Raw genomic sequence first — 24,574 nt, 5'->3', positions numbered from 1 at the left:
ATAATATGAACATTATTTGCGCTGTACAAAGACATATTCCTGGTAAACTGAAAAACCCATTCTTTGCAAAAAAACCCCAAACCAAACCAAAACAAAACCCCAAGCCAACAAAGTCATTTTTCTTGTGTAGCAAAGGGACAAAGTAACTTTAGGTCCATTAATAAATAAGGTTAAATAGCCTAAGCCATTTATCCATCATAATAACTATGGTACTATTATGAATAAAAGCTTCAAATACCTTTTCTTCCACGTCTTAATTTTCAAGGGGATTCACAGAGATTTAGTAGCACGAGTCCCATTAGAATATATGACATATCTAAATAAACACACTCTACCCTGAAAATTGAGATGCTAGGACCCTATTCAGCAAACATATTCAGGCAAGTAACTTCACTTACATTTGCATTCTCATGACATTCAGTGGAACTACCGAATTCAGCATTTTCAGGATCAAGCTATTAAATGTAACACAGGAAAACAAACAGCTTGCAATCCTAATTCTAAACAGAAGAATTTTTAAATACAATTATATCAATAATTTACTACAGTACTGTGGATTCATAGTTTCTGAATTGAGCACAGCATGATTTTTCAGTTATCAGAAAATTAGTTAGACTAACTTTACACTGTTGAGGACTGGCTATTTTTTCCTCCTTGAAGTTTTTCTTACATAATCAACTGGCAATTATTTGCTGTTAAACATTTCCACAAAATTAAAATCAAGGACTTTCACATATGTAACAAGATTATTGAACTGATGATTTGTTCATTTTAATCTGTACACAAAGGAAGACACTATGATGTTTTGTGGGAGTAGAAATTGTAGCAGCTCTAAATATGCATAAGATCTGAACTATACCTCACATCTTCACCTCTTGGGAATTGTTGCCATACTCTGAAGAATTAGCTTAAGAGAACTTCTATTGGAGATTTCCTTGGAAAGACTCCTCATGGTTTCCATGGACTTTGGATCACACCCTAGGTGTTGCAGTGGGTTGGAAAACAAAGGCTAGTGCAATTATGTATATGGAAAACAAAACACTAAAATAAATCTTCCTAAAATAACTGGAATGTCCTTAGGAGGAAAATAAAGTAAATATTTGAAGAATATCGATATTCCATTTAATCTGCTTTTATCTGACCATGTATTTGTAATAAGAAACATGTATTTGGATACAGACCCACTCCCAATGTCATCAGTAAAACTACTTTCATTTTCTTATATGGGGATAAGATTTAAATGTGGAATGTATTAGAGTCCATAGCTAAGAGGGAGGACATACGAAATAAAAGTTTTCATCTCTTAACTTGTTCAATACCATTGTTTTAAAGGACATGATTCTCTTGCAATGTGATCATGCAACCATGCACCCAAGTCATGGTGGACATAAAGTATCTTTGGCCAAGATACTGTGAACAACACTCAAATGATGACAGCATTTGTATGTATGATGAAAGTGGTGTATTTCTGACTTGTCACTCTATTTTGAAGAAAGGATCAGGAATGATAAATTTCAGTTTTAGTTCTGTTGCATTTGCTGCAATAATGAAATTGGGGACTCAGTGGCAAAGAAACTAAAGTCACCTTTGTGGTAACATGTTCTTTGTGTTTATATTCAAAACTAATACTGACAGTTCTGGACTTTGGGGTAAGACCAGTAATCCAAAGATAATACTGCTTGCTTTATTCTTCTCATGTCTGTTTATCATTGTATTTAAAGCTGAGGTGAAAAACATATTTTCTTACTTTAGTCTTTATTACCTACCAGAACATAATCTTTAGGTCAGTAGTTGCTTTCTGTCCCCTTAGCCAGTCCACTATCAAAAATAATAAAAAATACCAATTTAAATAACAACAACTTATTTTCTTTTTTTTTTTTTTTTTTCTCTGAACACACATAAGAGAGTGTGTTCTCTGTCAAAAACAAGGAGGTAGGAATTCAGCACCATCACATATAAGCTGTAAGGTTCTGTAAGGATCTGTGGTGAGCTCAGCACTGAAACCTTCTGTAATGAATAGAAATAAGCAAGAACCTTTGGGGAATGGGACTTAGACTGGCCATCTGGATATGTGAGTGGGTAGAGTTCAGCTAGCCAACAGGAAGCTCCAGGAAGAGAAGCAGGTCTGAATATTTAAGGCTATGGTTTCATTATATGGTAGGTGTTTCTGTCCCAGCCATATATTGCCACCTTGCTTGGATAGTGCTAGTTCCTCAGCTGTAAGCAGGTACAACTGTTACTGAAATGTGATATCGAATAGTATCAGGAGCCCATGTAACTGAAAAAATAGACATTCATGTATTTAGTGAAGGTACTACAGGAGGCCTTTTACATTATTCTGAAATCATAATCATATATTTTTTTCTAGTTTCATTCTCGCTTGTGTTCAGCAAAAACTCCAGTATGATTTCAGTTTCAATACTTCTACTAACTGCACAAGTATTTTTTGTTAATCACATTTCCTCAGCCCATCTCACAGCACAGTCCATCAATAGCCATGTCTGCCTTCAGCTGGGGAGGTAACATACCGTTATTGTCTCTAGAATAAAATATCAGGCCAAACTGTCTTTTGGTTTAGCCTGGCTTCAGTAGGGCTCCATGATTTAAACCTGCCTCTTCCACTTTCCCCAAAACTGTAAAGCATGCTTTTTTTGGTTCCAAACTACTTCAGAGCCAGAAATGCAAGAATTTCAGGGACAACATAATGAAGGAAAAGTATAATAGTTCTTAGCCTTGGTGAGAGGGGAAATTTTCTGATTTTTTTTTTCTGCTGTTATTGCTGAATTTCCACTCTGATAAGGTCTTTTATGTATTATACATAAAGCTGCGTAATATAAACAAGGCTGCTTTTTTTTGTGAAATCTCAGGCTACGAGCCCGTGGGATCTATGGAAACATACTTGCTTTTGCATGCTTTTCCTTCTAACAGGTTTTCAAATCCTGAGAGACTAACAGGACGAATACTATTGCACAAAGCCTGGTCAACAGTCCATTGTCCAAATGTAAACATAACTCTAAGTTTTCTGGTTCTCACTATGGATTAGAAAATCTAGATGTTTTCCTCGTCCCTATTTTTTCCTCTATAGTCACAAGTCCTGTAAAGTATACTAAAAGAATAATTCCCTTAAGTCACTCTCTCTCTCAAATCATAAATCTCTTACTTAATCCCATTTTTCATATTATCAAATCACTATTAAGAACTTCTATACAGTGGGAAACTTAAAGAAATTTACTATAATAATTTATAAAACAGGCTATTTAAATTACATTAAATTATAATCTTATTCAGAACCATGTTATTTAGTTTATTTCATTTCCAAAGTGAACAAAATAAACTGAATATCTTGATTCTAATTAACAGATTTATTATAGTTTAGATTGAAGATATTACATAGAATATATCAGAATATTATCTATTCTCAAAATTAATGCATGTATTTAATTCATAGAATTATAGAATCATAGAATGCTTTGGGATGGAAGGGACCTTTAAAGGTCATCTAGTCCATCCCCTCTGCAATTGGCAGGGACATCTACAACTAGATCAGGTTGCTCAGAGCCCCATCCAGCCTGCCCTTGAATGTTGCCAAGGATGGGGCATCTGCCACCTCTCTGGGCAACCTCTTCCAGTGTTTCACTACCCTCATTGTAAAAAATTTCTTCCTTATATCCAGTCTGAATCTACCCTCTTTTAGTTTAAAACCATTACCCCTTGTCCTATCGCTATTGGTCCTGCTAAAAGTCTGTCCCCATCTTTCTTGTAAGCCCCCTTTAAGTACTGAAAGACTGCAGTAAGGTCTCCCTGAAGCCTTCTCTTCTCCAGGCTGAACAACCCCAGCTCTTTCAGCCTTTCCTCATAAGAGAGGTGTTCCATCCCTCTGATCATTTTTGTGGCCCTCCTCTGGACCCACTCCAACAGGTCCATGTCCTTGTACTGAGGACCCCAGAGCTGGATGCAGTATTCCAGATGGGATCTCACCAGAGCAGAGTAGAGGGGCAGAATCACCTCCCTCAACCTGCTGGCCACGCTTCTTTTGATGCAGCCCAGGATACGGTTGGCTTTCTGGGCTGCGAGAGCACATTGCTGGCTCATGTCCAGCTTTTCGTCTACCACTACCCCCAAGTCCTTCTCGGCAGGGCTGCACACAATCCCTTCATCCCCCAGCCTGTACTGATAGCGGGGATTGCCCCCACCCAAGCGCAGGACCTTGCACTTGGCTTTGTTGAACTTCATGAGGTTCACACAGGCCCACCTCTCCAGCTTGTCCAGGTCCCTCTGGATGGCATCCCGTCCCTCAAGTGTGTTGACTGCACGACTCAGCTTAGTGTCATCTGCAAACTTGCTGAGGGTGCACTTGATCCCGCTGTCTATGTCATTGATTAAGATATTAAACAGCACTAGCCCCAGTTTGGACCCCTGAGGGACTCCACTTGTCACTGTTCTCCATCTGGACATCAAGCCATTGACCATTACCCTCTGGATCCAACCATCCAGCCAAATCCTTATCCACTGAACAGTCCACCCATCAAATCCGTATCCTTCCAATTTAGAGTGAAGGATGTTGTAGGGGACCGTGTCAAAGGCCTTACAGAAGTCCAGATAGATGACATCCATAGCTCTCCCCTTGTCCACTGATGTAGTTACTCCATCACAGAAGGCCACTAGGTTGGTCAGGCAGGACTTGCCCTTGGTGAAGCTGTGCTGACTGTCTCGAATCGCCTACCTGTCCTCCATATGCCTTAGCATAGCTTCTAGGAGGATCTGTTCCATGATCTTCCCAGGCACAGAGGTGAGGCTGACAGGGCGGTAGTTCCCAGAGTCCTCCATTTTACCCTTTTTAAAAATGGCTGCAATATTTCCCTTTTTCCAGTCTCCAGGGACTTCACCTGACTGCTGTGACTTTTCAAATATCATGGAGAGTAGCTTAGCAACTACATCAGCCAATTCTCTCAGGACTCTGGGGTGCATCTCATCAGGTCCCATAGACTTATGTATGTTCAGGTTCCTCAGCTGGTCGTGAACTTGATCTTCTCTGACAGTGGGAGGACCTCTGTCCTCCCTATCCCCATCAAATGGCCCATTGACTCGGGAGGTGTAAGGAGAGAGGTTGCCCGTGAAGCCTGAGGCAAAGAAGTTGTTGAGTACCTCAGCCTTCTCCTCGTCTGTTGTTACCAGCTCACAACTTCTGCTCATCAGAGGGGGTACGCTTTCTTTAACCATCCTTTTCTGGTTAATGTACCTATAGAAGCCCTTCTTATTATTCTTTGCATCCCTTGCCAGGTTCAGCTCTAGCTGAGCCTTGGCATTTCTGATCCCATCCTTACACAACCGCGTAGTGTCCCTGTGCTCTTCCCAAGATACCAGTCCTTCTTCTACTGCCTGTGCCATCTCTTCTTGGCCTTTAGTTTGATCCACAGGTCATGGCTCAGCCAGGCTGGCCTCTTCCCTTCCTTGCCCGATTTCCTGTACCTGGGGATTGAGAGCTCTTGTGCCCTATGGAAAGCATCCTTGAAGACCTGCCAGCTCTGTTCTGCTCCCTTGTCCCTGAGGGCCATTTCCCAGGGGGCCTGTTGATTAACTCCTTGAACAGCTGGAACTCTGCTTTCCTAAAATTCACGGTCCTGACTATACTCTTAACCTGACCCTTACCTCTCCGGACTGTGAACCCTACCAGTGTGTGATCACTACAGCCAAGGCTGCCTCCAATCCTGACATCACCAATGAGCTCACTTACATTGGTGACCACCAGATCCAGTACTGCGTCCCCTCTGGTAGGGCTATCTATTACCTGGCTTAGGAAATTGTCCTCCATGCACTCCAGGAGTCTCCTAGATTGCCTACCACCTGCCATGTTACTTTCCCAGCAGATGTCAGGGTGGTTGAAATTCCCCAGCAGGACAAGAGCCTGTGAGCACGAAGCTTCCTGTAGATGAAGAAAAAAGGCTTTGTCAACAGGCTCCCCTTGATCAGGCAGCCTGTAGTAGACCACAACCATAAGGTTCCCTTTGTTGCCTCAGTCTCTAATTCTTACCCATAAACTTTCAACCTGCTCATGGCTATTCTTCAGGGACACTTCTTCACACTCTATCCATTTCTTGACATAGAGGGCAACGCCTCTGGCCCTCTGACTTCGCCTGTCCCTTCTGAACAGCCTCTAGCCTTTGATAGCTGAACTCCAGTCATGGGATTCATCCCACCAAGTTTCAGTGATGGCAACCAGGTCGTAGCTTTCTAGCAGCACGGTAGCTTCCAGCTCCTCCTGTTTGCTGCCCATGCTGCGTGCATTGGTATAGAGGCATTTCAGCTGGGCTGTCATCTGTGTCACCTTCTTGGAGGAACACCCTTTGGTTCCCTTGAGGAATTTCTCTGATATTTCCCTGTTGGCTTCTATTACCTCAAGAGTGCCCCACTCATCCCTCTAAGACTTCGACTGTGCTGCAGTGTCTCCAGCACACCTCAGATCAACAGGCTGGTGGCCCCTGCTAGCATCCCATCCCCCACTAGTACCCTGTCCCTCTAACCATGGTGTGCCATCCCACCCCTTATCACAGGCAAACCTGATATCAACCGCCTCTCCCTTCATTCCCATTCATGTTCCTGTGTAAAAGGGGGGAAAAAAAAACCCCTAGATAGCAGTGATAAGAAGAGATGTCAGTTTTCTATTTCTGGCACTACAATAACTTTTTGTTACACCTTTTTGCTTTAAACAGAATGAAAACTTAATCTATCCAGAAATGATAGAGTTAACATTCTTTAGTTCCTTTAGTGCTATGCTTTCTCCAGCCTCAGTCATTATTTAATGTCTAATAAGTACACAAAACTGTAGCTCCTTGTAGCTGTCTTGGCTAATTTTAAAAGAGAAATTGATCCTTATGTGACCATATTTTGAGTGGTGGCATTTTAATTCCACTGAAGGCTGCATGTTTCTTTTATTGGCACCCTTACTTTTCAAGACTGACATAGAAAGCATCCTGCTATGTAGTCACATGAGACCAAAACAAAGGACACTAGAAAGTTAGGGCTCCCACAAATGCACACATTTTGGCAGAAATTTCCATAAGCTCCATTCTTACTTCAGTGAAGGATTTCAACTTAATAACATACCTGAAGTTAGAATGTCTCATTTTGTAAAAGCAGTTGTATTAGTATTTCTATGGCTGCTTTTTTTTTTAAGGACTTTTTGAAACGGTGCCTGTATTGGTTTTGTCTTTAGTGGAAAACTTTAACAGAGTGCAGAGGAATTGTGTATCAGTGGCTACAGTGTTCCTGTCTCTCTTAAGAAAACTACTCAAATTCATTAAACTTTTTTTTTCTACACAGATATAATCTGATAATTTAAAAGAAGGAAACTCAATTGCACCTCAAACTACGAAGCTACTTCTTTGCTAAAATAATGATTCTGATTAGAAGTGAAAGGGAAGAATACCATCTCTAAAACCGAAGTTGGATATCCAGTATTCGAAATAAGCATGGAAAGAGAATAATTTAAAATCATGAGGAAAAAGAAAGTTTTGAAACCGTGAATATAGACAATGTAGGTGCAATTTATCTAGAATTAAAACCAAGGTAGAAGGAAAGTCACACAACAGGCCATGATTAAGAGGAAAATTTTCAAGAATATGAGGAACAAAGGGTCAGCAGGAGAAACAGCACACACTATGAAAGATGGCAAAGGTAACTTATTGTCAAAAGAGGCAGATATCACTTAAAAGAAAATAGATTTGCTTCAGTGTTTAAAAAGGGTGACAGAGGATAGCTCTAAGAAATAGACATAAATTTCCCAGGGGAGGAAGAAGGAGAAATACTAAGGGTAATCACGTCTGAGAGCTGAAGTAATTAGGACATCTAGCAGTTGATAAGACTATAAGGCAAGATGAAGTCCATTGAAGAATTCTTTAAAGAATGTAGCAAAAAATCAGAAACAGACATTTTTTTTTTCTGAATCTCTAAGAGTTCTGAAGAAAAGTGGATATATGTAGCATGTGCATAACTAAGATGGCAACAGCAGACAGAAATACAGTTTTCATTTCTAATTGGTATTTTCAGTAGCAACTCACAAACTATTCATAGTCAAAGTCGATTTTGTTTGCATCACTAAAAATTTAGACAGTACTAAGTTAAAGTAAGAGCTAAAAAGGTGCTTGTATTTTCTGAGAATTTGATGTAAGATCCTAGAAAGAAATATTTTGAAACTGACTACCAATTTCCAGTAAAAACCCAACTGATTAACATTAAGTCAGTTAAAGAGATTCTCATCCTTTATTTCTTTTTGTGCACAGAGATTTTTATTATCATCTTTATCACGAAAAACAGAAACCAAAGAGTTTACCAAATTTGAAATTTTAGAGTTAAGATTATGAATTACCTGCTTTTCTTGAAGGTCAGAATTAAATGTCACAGATGTCTATAACTTACACCGAATGCATTTTTTCCCCATTCATCAAAGGGATGTACAATCACATGAACCAATGCAAAATCCACTGAAGTGAGCAGGATTTTGTCAATTAACTTCAGTTGCCTTTCAATCAGCTCACGTTACATAGCTGTGTATTGAGATGTGTAAGACATGCTACAAAGTTTTTCAAAAGTTTCAGTTTCCAAAGAATGGCATTAAGAATCATAAAAAGTCACAGGAAAATGCATTTTCAGAGATATTTCATTGGGATTTACAGTTACGCCAGACATAGACTTTTGAGTTACTTGGTATGTAACACCCCTGGTACTCATCTTGTGATGCACCAGCTTTCAACTTCTATGTAATTTGTAGCCTGTAGGTTTCAGAACACCAGCCTCACCTAGGTTATTATATAGCTTACCCTAGCCTTCATGTCAAGTGATGATTTGAGAGAACCAAGGGGAGGAAGTGACACCCTGCCTCCTAACACCCTGCCCCTTGGCTGACAACATCAGCATAGGCAGGCTGCTGACACCCTTCCCCCTGATACCTTGCCCTTTGACCAATGTCGGCAGTGTAGGCATGATGCTGCCCACGTTATCCTTGTAAGGTATGCTTCTATCAAATCACACTGCCATCGGTGGAGCCAAGGGGTGGTGTGACTCTTACTCACCTTCACAAGCCATTTGTGTGATTGGCTGTTGCTGCCAGATGACCCAGACACCCAGCATCCCTGGCAGTCCACCAGTGCCATGGCATAACTTGTCATCCTCTGTTTGCTATTGGTGATTGAGTGAGTCTCCATTGGGCATGTGGTTGCTCATCTTTCTTACTGCCTCAATAAAGCTTTACTTTATAACTTTGTCAGACTCCATTACTGTGTAGACCACAGTCAGCCAGCCTTACATCAACCGAATTTTAAAAATACTAGCAATTAAAGACAAATTGTCATTATTGAAAAAATGTTGAACGTGGACTTGTTTGACATGCATGGAAGTCAATAGCTATTAAAATATTAAATTACAGTGTTCTTAAAAATAAGTCCACTAGTTCATGTACGTTTTACAAATGTATTTTTTAATGTGTTGTAGAGTTTTTTTAAGCATATCAAGAGATGTAATGTCCAGTTCTTTTTATAATCTCTGGTTCTGTACTCCCCTTACTGTTTGTTTCAAAAACAGTGCCTGTCACCTATTAGCTTGCAATAATAAAGGCATGTTAAATTCTGATTTTGTAGCAATACGCTTTTTGCTTTTTGTATAGGAACTACTGCTAAATAGTTTCCTTTTTTCATAGCCATGTCTGAAGTCTTGATTGATTTTTGGATGTAGGTAATTACACTAAGAATATATGAGCAGGAACTATATAAAACAATACTGTCTTTAACAAGGGAAAATCACAAAATGCAAGTTCTGTGGAACTTGTCTCTATTGTGAATTGTGGTATGAAGACGCAGCAAAGTAGAGAGTAATGGAGAGCGCTATTATTGGAGGTGATAGGTAATTCTGGAAAAACAAGATCTGGGCAAATTCCAAGTATCCTCATTCATTCAATCACTCTCAGATGACAGTGACATCAGGGTGTCCCTTGAAATGATAGCACGCACAAGAGAAAAATAGTAGTTTCTACCTAGTAAGAAGTTCTTACTTTGAAGGAAGTGGGCCTTGAACCATTAAAGAAACCCACAACAAACCAAACTACAAACCCCCAAAACAAACCAACCCCTACTTAATCTGGTCTCCTGTGAAATGAGAGCTGGATTAGTATGTTGGTTACCAAGAAGGCACCGTCTTCTGCATACATATGTACGTATGTCTGTTTCCTGAAACAACCTATAAATAAAAGTATCATGATGTTTCTCAATGCATGAAGTCTTTAGTTATATTTATTTTCGTTTCTGTAATTCACAAATAATTTGTTATAAAGACTAATGGGAAGTCTGTTTTTTCCACGGTACAAGAGCTGATCACATCCTGGCTTAGACAATGTGATAAACAGATTTTATGCACCTGTGTCTCTCTGAAATTTAAGGAGAATTTTCTCTGAGACAGATATCTGTGTATAAAACTCATTTACCAAACAGCACTTTACCTGAAACAGGATGCAAGCAGCCTTTTTAAGAAACTGTACACACCAATACAGTGTAATAAGTTGCAAGAAAGTATACTTCTTTCCTCTTTCTATTGTTTTTTATTTTAATATCCTGGTTTTAAAAGCTGCACTGTACAAATAGTGCAAATGATAATGGGATCATCTGTTTTTCAGTTTTGTGGTTTTGGTGTTTTTTTTTCCCATACTGCAAACAAAATTTAAAGGTTCATAACGGGAAACAATTGGTATGAAACCAGAACTATTATTCTTGATTTGTGTGCTCTTATGCTCACATACTGAAAACTTGTATTTAGTCTGTGCTGACTTTTCAAAAAGCAACATCAAGCACATTTCCGCTCTTGTGAAGTCTGAGTTTTATCAACATCTTTCTTTCTATCACATATTTCATCTTCTCTTATTGCTTCCAGATCAGAATCCCTAATGTTGTATTTCAAATGTAATGGAAAATATCACTACAGATCTTTTGTTTTCTTATTTATTTGAGAAGATGAGCTGTGAATGTGCAGATGCAGAAGGAAGTACAGTCTCTTCTAAATATAAAACACATCAATATTACTGAGATTTCCATGCATGAATGGAACTTGCAGCATCTTGGCAATTAGGATGAGAACAAATGATTAAAAATAAGTTTTTATCTTGATATACTTGGAAAGTTTGCTTCAGCATAAAAATACTTGAGGATGATCATCAAAATGCAATACATTTGGACTAGATCATGTCACTTAGTCATCTTCAGTAGTACTGTTCCCTGCAAGTTGTCCTAACAATGTCAGTCATACTATTTTTGGACAAACACACTATTAGCTGAGGCAGGCGAATCTAATTCTTTTACTGATTATATATTTTTCAACCACATTAAAAATAATATTTGGAATACCTTTTTGTTCAGCTTTAGCAACTGACAATAGTTTTTGCTGCTACCTGTACTCATGCAAAAATAAAAAAGCATTACAAGAGTAACTGTTTGTAACTGTGGTGATATATTTGTAAATAATACAACATAAATGAGCTTTGTAAATCGACTTACTTTTATGAAATACAAAATCAATTGTTTCTTTATTTAATGAATCTATCTACATTGCCCAACTGCAGAAAATTTCATAGGCTGAGAAAAGGTAAGCCATGCTTTTAAAACTTTAAGATTAACGATTTTTTACTTACAGGTAAATTCTGCTTAGCTCTTTGTTAACACCTGGCTTAGCAAAGTCAAGCATGCTCCTTGCTACCTGCTCATGGAGGTAGCTGCCAATTTTTCCTGCTGCAAATTCTGAAGTATTTATGGCAATATTGATATCACTAAAACCTTTCCTTCATACTGTTGAATAGATTCATCCGCCCTTCCTCTGGGAAATGAAGAGTGAAACAACTGAGGCAAGACCTGGAACCTCTTTTCATCTCGTCTTTTGATGATGGGAAAGGAACAAGAGAGAGTTTCTCCCCTGCCACTGTCCTGTCCCTGCCCCTGTCCCTGACTCCCTAGAGCAGGGTGAATTCCTCTTTCTGCTTGAATCTGTATTTTCAACTTAATACATCACGGTCCCACCTAACTTTTTAGGTGGCAACACACATAATGTCAGCTCTGCTTTGAAGGCAAAGCTGATGCTCTGAAGAGCACACCATTAAAATCCCAAACACAGACTTGAGTTCTCTGAGCCCATTTGCATCTCCAGTGTCACCAGGGCAAGGCAACATAAATGTATTCAAGCAGGTGACAGCTGTCTGTCACAAGTACCCTTATTCTTGGCTGCTTTAGACTTCAGAGGAAAATGTTTGTGATCTGCTTTGGCTATGGAAGTCCCCAGTGTTACTGGTTACCATAAGTCCCTGGCTCCTGTTTCACAAGTTGTCAAGTGGTAAGAAAACACAGGTCCTCTGTAGTGCTTTAAATAATTTACTGTTATGGAGTAGCTGAAAATCATCCTAGCCCATGGATGCAGTGTGAGTTAACAAACACTTTAACTGATTGCTAAAAAAGCTGGAGATATTAAATAATAGAACAGCCAATAATTATTCAGAAAGCATATATTGTAGTAAATTGACATGCAATTGTACCCACAAAGCAAAATTACTAACCTGGTTCACACAACTGGAAAAAAACACAGTCATCATCAGCAGCCTGAAACAAAATTGACCTCCTGTCTCCACTGTCAGTTCAGATCAAGGAGCTACAGGAGAGACAAAACCTCTTGTCCTAGTGCAGACTATCTCACCATGCTCACCTTGCTCTGGGCTCTCTTCCTGTTTATCCTGCCCCCATTTGGTAAGCCCCCATGATGGCAGAGCAGATCACATTAGCTGCAGCTGGGCTGTGTGTGGTGGCAGTGCTGGGGACTGCTATCTCTTTGGGGAGCTGGACCACCTGCCTTGAGACTCCCCATTGGCATGCAGCCACAGCCACCTCCTCAGGAAGGGCCCAATGGTGCCAGGTATATCCCCACAGGAGGCCACGTGCAGCCACCTCCCAACAGAGGAGCCTGGAGGTGCTCTCAGATCTCCCAGTTGGGATGTACCATGCTGAGTCATTGAAATGTAACGCTTGTGGCTGCAGAGACTGCCTGAACATTTTCTCACCTGACAGTGTGTGTTGTGGTATGCCTATTGCACTGTATCATTTGCAGTCACATGCTCTTGTGCACGTTAATGCCAACTTTAATTGCATGGTGTAATATCATCTTTCCTTTTTGACTGCTGCCTTCTTGCTTGTAACCTGTATGTGATAGTGAAGTCACTATCCCATTTGTAGAAGAAGATGGGAAAGACATCAAAGGTGAAGGAGAGAGAGAGGGAGGGAGGAAGTGACACAGAATGACTCAGAACTTAAGAGAGTTTTTGAAATATTCTGCAAAATGAATTCTGCGGTAAAACCTTTTATAAATATCTGATGTGATACAGAGCAAATCACTGACGTTTCTCCCTTTTCTTTAATGTAGTCAGAGGTGCATTTTTCAAGACGAAGTACGTAAAACTTATTTTAAAAAATGTTTCATCTTGACAACTGTAATCTTAAATCAGTAAGAGCCAGGAGGGCTCTGAAAATGTGCATTCAAGTCCCCTTAAATAAAAGGGTTTTTAATGAGAATGCTCCATTTCCCAGAATAATTCCTAACTAATAATTTATTCAATAAAAGAAACTGTTACTGTTCTTCCAGCTATGTTTTCTGTGAGGTTAACCATTTCTGAAAAGACCGATTTTTCACCCTAGGTGACATAATGGGTAAAATCCTTAATATTAAAATCCAGTGGCAGCTGAGAAGTGGTAAAGCTGTTCATTGTTGACAAAACACAGTAATTTGATGCAGATACTGAGGCACCCCCAAAAAACATTACCAGTGAATGTTAGGCACCTCTAGGGTTGAATGGCAACTGAGCAAACGATTTGAGAATCTTAATTTTGGAAGAGGGGCATCTCCTTGTAGTGTACAAAAAACAGCAATGGGCAGAAACACTTATTACCTCCAAAAGCAAGAGTTAACAAGATCACTTGTCCTTTTGATAACCAAGACTTAGCGGCTCAGGTGGACTGCCATTTTCAAATGGCTATAATATTTTGTAGAGTGCAGCTACTATCTTTGCATTGCAGTTCACTCCTTTATTTAGAAATACCAGCCTGGATTTGGGGCTTGTATAGGTGTCTTTGCACTGCCTCTGTGGTGCAGTATTGGCAATGCTAGTGGACATTCACACTCCTGAACTGTAGTCCTCAAAGATACAGCAGTATTTCTGTGCAGTGTGTAGTTCCCACTACATTAACTGGGACCTGGATATTAAATATCTTTGTCTATCCAGCCCTTAAATTCTTTTAAGGACCTAGCCCTCAGATACAGAGGTGAGCACTATAAAAAAGCCAAAGAGGAAATGAATAATTCCTTATTCAGTGCAGGTTTTGCATAGTCTGTAGGGACATATTGCAGGAGGAAGATAAATGAATATTGAGCTGCTGTTGCTTCATTCTCTGAGCAGTGGCCATCATCCTGTTCACAGAATAAAGCAAATGTCCTGTGAGGAAAAAAACAGTATGTGACAATGTCATTGCTGCTCCTAATGCTTTGTCACAAAGTTAGAATTTAGCCTGAGACTAGAATTAAGCTGAACAAAATAATTTTGTGAACTGTGCACTTCTTGATGATTTGATTTAGTTTACTTTGGCATATATATATATACACACTCACATATATAAATATTTACACCAAATAATCACCTTCTACACTAACAGCAGCATGTACGGAATAAGTGTAGTTCACTACAGACATTTTAAGACCACATAAGCTACTAGCTGGTAGTCTATGTGATTGTATATATGTATTCTCAACTTCTACCCTTCTTCCTCCTACTTGTGTGTCTCAGACATTTTAAAAAATTTCTAATAGTCAGCTGTTTTGAGCTGCAGGAGAGTGTCTAGTGCATTCACTCATTTTCAGAGCCTTTGGGTATTATTACAGAACAAAATGAGTAATGGTAAGTACATAAAGAATGGAAAAAAGTAAAATTAATAAGAAAGTGTTAAATTTTGTAGTGTTTGAGCCAGCAGGAGTCTCTCTTGTTCTGTTCTTCACAGAAGCACACACAATGCTTCAGAAGAAAGGGTTTCCCAGCTGATAAAGAACACTAAATTTTAATACATTTCTTACTGCAGAACTAATTACAACCATTGTAATACTGCTTGCGTGTATATGTTTTCTTATTCAGCACAAAAACTCAGAGCTGCAACATAATGAATGTGTTTTTGTTTCTCCTTTTTAATCTCAGCATTTTATGGAAGTCATCTTGATGCAGGCTACATTAGTCATAATCATCCTTGCTGTTACAAGGAGAGTGTATAGAATAATTGAAGCACTGACAAATTGTCTTTAGTCTTTTTGTTTGATCAAAGGTGCATAATGTATGTAAGAGAAGATGTTAGGGTAGTAGTCTATCGATAGTAAACTGATATTAGCAAACTTCCAAAATGTGGTATCTGTGTACGTAATGACTTTGGCTATTTACAGTTAAGCTGAAAAGGAATAAAATAATAAAGGGTACATATTAAGAGTGGCTTTTCTCCTTTTAGAAAGAAAACCTAAGGCAAAAAAAAAAGTTATGCTGATTAATAAACATGCAGTAGGTATAATTTTCTACAGAAATCACACATAGGTTAAAAAGTAATATTGACAAATTGGTGCTAAGATTTTTTAAATATGTTTTTATGTACTTATGAGCTTGGACACTTCTTAAGAAGGATTATTAACTCACATCAACTTTTCTGAATGTTTCCATATGTGAAAGTGAATTCTTAGGCACTTATTTACAGGGACAAGTTTGTGGGATTTTCTAAGATTTTGTTGTTGTTTTTCCCCAACAAGTTCTGTGAGAAACCCAGTCCTTTGGGAGGAAAAAGGGTATAACCAGGCAAAATATGAATTTAATCAGTATTCAGAGAGCATATCAAGTATGTTTAAGACAGAACGTCCAACATAATGTCAATGACATAGGCTTTCCTGAAAATGTATACACAGGAATGATTCTCCAAACAGAATGTAACTTCCCAATTAAGTAATGACTGAAGAGAGAGAGCCCACACAGTTTTTTAAATAAGTTTTTGAAGGAGGCAAGGGATGGGAGATTGACAGGAACACAGAGTTATGAATATGATGTTAGGAGATGGCATTACAGCTACAGCCATGGTAGTGCTGCGTAGTAAGAGATTGTTGAGGGGCAGAAATGGGGCCATCATTGAGTAGAGAGAAGTGGCATATGCTTGTCATAGTTTAAAGACCAATTCTCCAGAAGCCTCCAGTCTGTATGCATCATGCACCTGATGATACAGAGAAGCCTTTATTTAAAACACTAAATTAGGGTTTGAAAAATGCAGGAGTCAGACTACTGTATTTTCCTTTTTCAACAACTGAATACTTGAGGTGACTCATCTGGGTGATCCAAATGCCCTGGGTACCATTTCCCTGTTGTCCCTACCCATCTCCACCATGTTTGAATCAGGTCAACACCCAGCCCCTTCCTCACAGGAGGTTTTCCCTCAACCTGACACCCCTTTCCCCCTCCATCTTCAGAGCTGTGCAAAAAGTCATAGCCACAAAAATCCTCTGAACTGTGTCACAGAAGCAAGACAAAAATTCAAACAGTGTTATGTGCACAGGCAGGAAGATTCAGAATATGTGCACATAGCTGATTAACAACGTTAATTGAAATCCTGTTATGCCAGCCTTGATTCCTTGAATAGTTAACACTGCCAAAGAGCAGAGTCACAACACCCAGGAAATGTAGTTAGGGAAATAGCAGGTGTTCATGTCAATGTTAGAATGAGGAGGAAAGTCAAGAGCAGCCAAGTTCACAAGTTCCCATTTTCTGAATGCTCACCTCTGCTTTGAATGTCACCCTAAAATTTTCAGGCTTGAGATTTACTTTTTTTTGGGGGGGGGGGGGGGGAGCATTGTACATGATCACATTACAAAATCCACTATTTATCTAAATGCCTAAATGAGGCAGAGAAGTACCCATGGAAAATTTCTCTGCTTAATTTTATTCAACTATTCACATTTTGCATGAGCTGTGAGGACATCAGACAAGACTAGAAGTAACTGCCTAGATGCATTTTTTTGCAATGTTTGATATACCCTTCCAAAGGACACTTGACTTTTCATTAACCTTTCTGTCCATGAGCATCTCTTATTCAGTAGACACTAAAGCTACTTATGTTTAAATCACTTTTGTAAGAAAGAAGTAAAGAAAAGATACTGAAGAATTTCAGGGAGTGGTGGAAGGTATTTTATGGGATGTAAGGCATAAGATTGGTTTGGTTTTGGCTTGTTTTTTAAAGAATGACAAAGAAGCTGTATTAAAAAAGCACTAGACACTCATCCAAACATTTGAGGTTTATTCAAACTAGGCACAACCTCAAGCTTTTAAGTGTCCACCAAGTATTACCTTGAAACAGCTTCCAGAACAACAGTACATCTTGTGTCTTATATGCATTACAGACTGATTTACAGTAGATACTTATAATGTAGATTGTAGACTTGTTCTGAAGAAAGCTATCACGGTCTCTGATGGACTGTCTTAATAAATTCACTAAGCATACACCTTAAAGTACTGCATCAGTTTAAAAATGAATAAAAGGCAGTATAAACTCAACTTGATCCCAGTGGTAGTAAGCCTTGTAGATCTAGAATCGGGTACAATTTTGTCTGCCTTCATGCAGTTTGCAGGATGCATAAGTACTGAACTGCCTGTCTTATTTGCCTTTGCCCTTTGGGTAATCACTATCATTTTAGTGAACTTCTGACTGTACTCCAGGGTATAGGTAATGAAAACCAATATCAGATGCATACAGTATTAGACAACCTTATTGCAGTGCTTCCATCACACATCATTACTATCAATTTGACCTTGTCAGCACACTGTGCAATATGTTCTTTGCTTTAGGTTTTATTACTGCTATTCTCACTGTCTGCAGGAGTTGCATGATCTAATTGATCTCAACAGCACACTCACCCATAACTAGAATAAGTGCTCTGTCTTCAAGCATGTTATTGTAGTGGTTTCTTGCATTTTTCCATAGCTCCTATCTGAGCAGACCTGTTATGTGCGTTACTATGCACTGTAATGTATTTTGCCTTTTAGATAAGATCTTGCACTCCCTGTCATTCACTCTCCTTTAACATGAATAAAGAGTTTATTAGGGATGCATATTTCATCCTCTGAGATTAGCTGCTGTCAATGCATTTATGCCACCATTTATTCTAAAAATGTTGTAGGGAAAATGCTATGCAATAAACATATAGTTTTTGCATGCTTGTGTTCAATATATTAAAATGGTATTCAGGTCACTGAGTCAAATCTAAGAGTTCCTGAGACCAGAAAGACACAATGTTTTCCAGTTCCAATAGCAATGTAATGAAGAATTAAATGAATTACAGAAGGAAGAATTATAGAATTGCAATACATAGGTTATCAAAGTGATTTCAGATTGTGAAATTTCAAGGAAGAACTAGACTAGCTGTTACAGCATTTGGAAAACTTTTCAAGGGACAGAGGAGGAAGACATTTTGTTAGAAACAAAAATCAGCATTTGTTAATCACCTGTTTGAATGGTGAGAGGGGAGAATGGAGAAAGCTTATGAAGGAGAGATACTGAAATAGCTAAAGGGGAGAAAGAGTTTTAAGAATGAAAGCAATAAATACCAAAGAGGCATGGAAGGAGTTAGGATAAGGAATAAAGAAATTTATGATAGCTTTTGCATAAAGAGTGAGTTCCAACTCATTTACTTTAACCTTGTAAAAGCTAGGAATTTCATGTAATGTAATCATCTAGGCTTCCTCAATAGTCTGTGGAGTGGGCTCTTCCAAAGGCTGATTCATGTCTTTTTTCAGAGACACTTATTGTTAAACACAATGATTTAAAGATGCTTTGTTCTCTCTCTCCCTTTCTGCAATGACTATGACGAGAGTTTGAACTGACTGTCAAACTTTTACATGGCTTCAGTTCGGAGGGATGCATTTCCCCAACAGTATCAAGATGGTTTAACACCTACAGCAGTACAGCCTGGCAGGCAGGGGCGCCTGAGCTAATGCAACAAAATATGACAGAGAACTAAGGCTAAACAAGGTTAAACCTAGCACGAAGCTGGCAAAAAACAATGGAACAATGATGCCTCTGATTCACTTCAAGGAGAGCTGAGCAAAAAAAAAAAAAAAAAATTTCATCTCATTTGTTCCAAAGGAAATACCATGTTTTCCCATGAAACACCTTTTTCCCTTTGAGATCATTTATTTTACACCCAAATCTTGAGTGAAACAATTTGGTAAATACAGGTAACAACACTTTTCCTCTTGTTTCTAGAGGCAGCAAGTTAGTGATGGCAGCACTTAGAATGGACAGTGGGAAGGATGGAGCCATACTGTCTGTATATTCAGTGCTCCTTATTCATTATCACTTTTGCAGTACCATGATTTTGTTTGCCAAAGTTGAAGAACATGAGGAAGCAAAATCCCATTCATGGCTGAAAAAGAAAAAATATTCTTTTTATAAAAACCAGTGTCTTACAGGTATGCCAATACTCCTGTTTTTCTGTCCTGGTTTCAGCTGGGATAGAGTTAGTTTTCCTCCTAGTAGCTGGCATAGTGTTGGGTTTTGGATTTGGTATAAGAATAATGTTGATAGCAACAACTAAAGCATCAGTGTGTTAAGTAGTGCTTACACTAAGTCAAGGACTTATTCAGCTTCCCATGCTCTGCCAGGTGCACAAGAAGCTGTGAGGGGGCACAGCCAGGACAGCTGACCCAGACTGACCAAAGGGCTATTCCATACCGCATGGCATCATGCTCAGTATATAAACTGTGGGGGGGGTTGGCCAGGCGGCAGCAATCACTGCTCAGGGACTGGCTGGGCATCGGTCAGTGAGTGGTGAGCAGTTGCATCACTTGTTTTTCCCAGGTTTTGTTTTTCTCTCTCTTTTCCTGTTTTCCATTTCATTACAATTATTATTATTTTATTTCAATTAGTAAACTCTTCTTATCTCAACCCATGAGTTTTCTTACTTTTGCTCTTCTGCATCTCTCCTCCATCACACCGGGAAGGGGAGGGTGAGTGAGCAGCTGTGTGGTGCTTGGTTTCTGACTGGGGTTAAAACATGACATTTTCCAAGGCAGAAATAAATTTGGCCTGAACTTTTTTTTTGTTTGTTTTTGTTGTTGTTCCTTATAAAGTAGGCTTTATTTTCGGGTGGAAAGAAGAGACTGGGTAATGAAGAGACTTCTAAGAAACAGGAAATCAATAGCACAAGAACTGTGACTCAGGAACTTGACTCCCTTTGGCCTTATTTGAAATGCATAGCATTCATAACATATCTTACATAATTCATACAAGAAAACATATAAAAATATTGCCACTTTTCAAAAGTCAAAATTAGCATTGTACTAACAGGTGAATTGAATATATTTCCAAATCATTCTTTCAGATTATTCAAATATATTCACTGTTTAGGAAATGCTTACTTTCAGTGCAGCCCAGTGCTCTGAGGGTTGAGTCCTTTCTCCTTAATAGAAGCTGCACATTGGATCCTGTGTTGGTGAGATGCAGAGTAACAGGGGTGACTACAGCCTGGACCTCATACCAAGCTGCTACACAGCGGTGTGATGAATGATCCATAACACAGTTCAGCATAGGAGGAAACCTAGATATAAGTATTTCTAACATCTGAGGTATTTCTTTCTTCTAAATCTATGTATATTTAAATTAAACCAACATTATTTTCACAGGCATTAAAATCACTAGCAACTCAATTGTTTCTAGCCTTAAGTTGAAATACCTCATAAGTGCAACATTATTTATCAGAAGATCATTCTATTAATATAAATCTTGTGGCTAGAAAATGAAAATAAAAAGTCATAAAAGGATCAAACCTATAAACACAAGTGAAAAAAAAAAACGAACATAACTTCTTACAGCAAAGCATTTTACACATACTTTCAGAAAGCTTCCATATTGACTAGTTTTTCAAGTGCTTCTCTATCTTTAAGTTACATTATCCCTGTCACTATAATACATGTTATATTTTATATTTATTTTTTAGAAAACCATGCAAACAAATTTTTATCCTGCTTTTATTGATGAAAATTTTGCATTTATGGATCTTCAGTGCTACAGCATGATATATTAATTTACAGATTATCGCTGGAACAATGCTACTAGAGTGCTACTTACATATGAAGCTGATTTAGATATAAAACACAAATTAGGAGGTGCAAAATTAATTCTGTTACAGATATACTCTGTATGTTCTGTGCTATAGTTAAGTAATTGATGCCTTTCTAATGCCATTTCATTAGTACTGTTGAGAAGTTGCATAAAGAAGCATGCACCTCTGTCTTTAGCTCAATAAATCATGACTCTAGTTGAAGAGAAATGTATTCCATGATGGTAGTTGATTTTAGCTTTCAGGGCATAGTTACAATTTTTGACTAAATGACTGCTACGTGTACTAATCATCATAGGTTAAAGTATTATTTAGGCCCCAGTTATTTCCAAGTTAAAATAAACAAAGTGGAATTATGAATATAAAAATATAAAAAGACTGTCAAGATGTGAAGTTGCATTAAATTAGCAGAAGTTAAATTAGATACTGGTATGCCACAAGTAATAACATTACATTTATTTAAAAAAAAAAACAAAAAAACCCAAAACCCTAAACACAAAACCAAACAAAATAAGACAAAACATAGCAACAAAAAAAGAAAGTGATGGAAAGCTGCAAAAATAGATTATTTGTGAATACTTGTTTGAATTGCAAGTGGTTTTTCTCTTCAGCCTGGATCACACCTGTTTTAGTCCCTAAGAGTGAGATTCCCATAAATGATGTGTTTGGAGGAATGGTTGTGTTTTGTTAACATTTGTTAATATGGTTTGTTACTACATTTCTAAATGTAAAAGCTTACATTTACAGATAAAAGTTATTCACATAAAAGCAAGAACATCTGTTATTTGTCTGTGTCTACATTAGCACACTTGATAAGAGCAGTAGTGAGGTTTCAAAGTGAATCCTCTGGCCATCCCTGAGCATTGATTCAGTTTGAAAGTGATATTCATTCACAAGAACTTGACTGGTTTTGGAGGTAACCACACCATGAGATCTGCTCTCACATATGCATCAGATGCACTCAAACTGCTGGGGCAGATCTAAGTCTTTGAATCAATGATCTGTCCTTTTGGACATCTTTAAGTCATAAGGATGGTGGGGACATTTATCCAGGGGAACAGACTAAATCTAATCTGGAGAAAGAAAAAGCCATATTGCATACAAAACATCATTGCATATATTGCCAATGTAGTCACTTTACCTTTGGTATTTTGATCTAGAGAATCTCTACTACGGTACAAAATTGCTTTCTAATGTGGACATAGCACTTTTCATGCACTGTTTATTATTAACTTCTCACCTAAGTAAGACAAAGCAGCCAGAAGCAGAAACAATTAAATGTAATTCGTCACCAGACACCAAGAAAATGTAACACTGACTGCAAATACTTAAAATGAATAATTTGTGAACAATTCCAGAGATTAATTTGATTTACCCTTAGTATTTAGTGAATGGGTTTGAAAAATAATTCTCCATCACTTGCAGAGAAACCAGAATCATTTTGAAGCTCTTTATTACCTGAGGAAAAGGTGAATACTTGATTTAGTTGTAATGGACAATTTGAGCAGATCTCAGTTGGCTATGTAAACAGCTCTACCAACGACCTACGTCATCAAATCTGACATTTTTTCCCTTGAATTACAGGAAGAGTGTAGCTGATGTGACCACTCTGCACCTAATTACTGTGGACGGACAACACACAGAACATGGCTTCCCTACAGGTACCGAACTGGATTTATGGATTTTATGTGCTGGTTCAGTGTCAAGAACTGAAATGAAAATCAGCATCGACAGAATTCTGTGCCAAAATACCATGTTTAATTTGTACTTCCACATTCCATTTCAGTCTCCTTACATTTGCAAACAGCTACGTTCCTTTCATTCTGCACTCACCTTTGCTCAGCCAAGACTCTTCCGTGCAGACATTAATCTCCTTGGCTTTTGACACTGAAGTGTGCCTGATGTTATAATCTGCTTTTTATTTAGGAGGAATGGGAGGCAACTCACAATAGCATAGATGGAGATGGTTTATTTTAGCAAGCTAGCAAGACTGAAGGTTTCCTGGCAAGAAAAATACTCGAGGCACAAAGAGCTCAGCATGTCTGAACTATACACCTCTGATCCACATGTTTGTTTGATCCTCAGTTTCCACTATGATCTAGACAAAAATCTAGAAATAATATCTGCAAAGAGGAAATTGATATAAACACCACTTGCTAAACTGTATGAATTATGGCAAGATAGAAGGGCCGAAGGTGGAGGTTTCTACCATCCCTGTTTTGAGAGATACTGGCTGAAACTCCTTTGCCAGAAGAGCTCTATGGAGTTTGGATAGCTAAAATGGAGAGGCTTTTGTTTTCTTTTGAAAAGCCAATACATTCCACAGCAGGCACAGTGTATTACAATTACTTGTAGCCACAACAGAGGCCTGTGACATCTAGAAATTATAAATGTATTGACTAGGGTATAATTAATACTAACCCAAACATAAGCATACTGAAACAATGTAACCAACAACAATATGTAGGCATTTTGTAACACTGTGATGGCATAGCCAGACAAAATCCCTAAGCATTTTACATAAGTATGGGAATAATGTGCCACCAAAGGGGAAAAGACAAGTTGCATGTAGGACGCACCCAAGTAAGAAAGAGTTGCAGAGGACAACACAAGCACAAGGGGCTGCAAATTCACAGGGATTCCTACCAAATACACCAGGATAACTGGAAAGACACCCCTCACTCCCAACTAAGCAGTATCAGGAGCAGATGATATCCCCTGGGGGGGGGGGGGGGGGGGCGGGGGGGAGGGAGTGGCAAATAGCATAAAAACATCAGGCACATGCAAGAAAAACTGTAGAAGAAAAAAAGACCAGACACTGCACTTCTGACTTATCCTGTCAGAGTTCTCAAGCCTGATCACCTTGATCTCACTATCTAAGGACCACCATGAACCACAGTCATCAGTGGCATCAGTACATGGCATCAGTGATGTGATGTTGTTACACACAGCTAATTCAGAATATAAGTGTTGAAGCGCTTTGTACACTTTGTTGAAGACACTTTGGTACATTTTTGTATCAATATTGATGATTTTTAATGTGCAAGAACTAAGCACTAGCACGAAGTGTGCTGTCAATCAGTTTAGCAGGGATTTATTTTAAAGTTTAAAGGCAGTCTGACTTATCTGTCTTTTAATCGTTCTCATCATAGCAGTCTTTCTTACACACATATATAGTCAGTTGCAAAATATTATATAATTGTTCTAGTTTTCTCAATTTAGTTTGTACTCAGATATAGAGACAGAAGCATTTTTCATAACAAAAGAGGAAAACTGAATCTGCATTTTAAATCTCTTTTGATTTACAGGTAGGTGATCACCTGTTACACCACATCATAACATCCAAAAATCTTTGCACCTGCTATTCCTTAGCTTGCAT

The sequence above is a fragment of the Platalea leucorodia genome (genome assembly GCF_965183815.1).
Source record: "Platalea leucorodia genome assembly, chromosome: 2".
Lineage (NCBI taxonomy): Eukaryota > Metazoa > Chordata > Aves > Pelecaniformes > Threskiornithidae > Platalea > Platalea leucorodia.
This window is presented reverse-complemented; position numbering follows the sequence as displayed.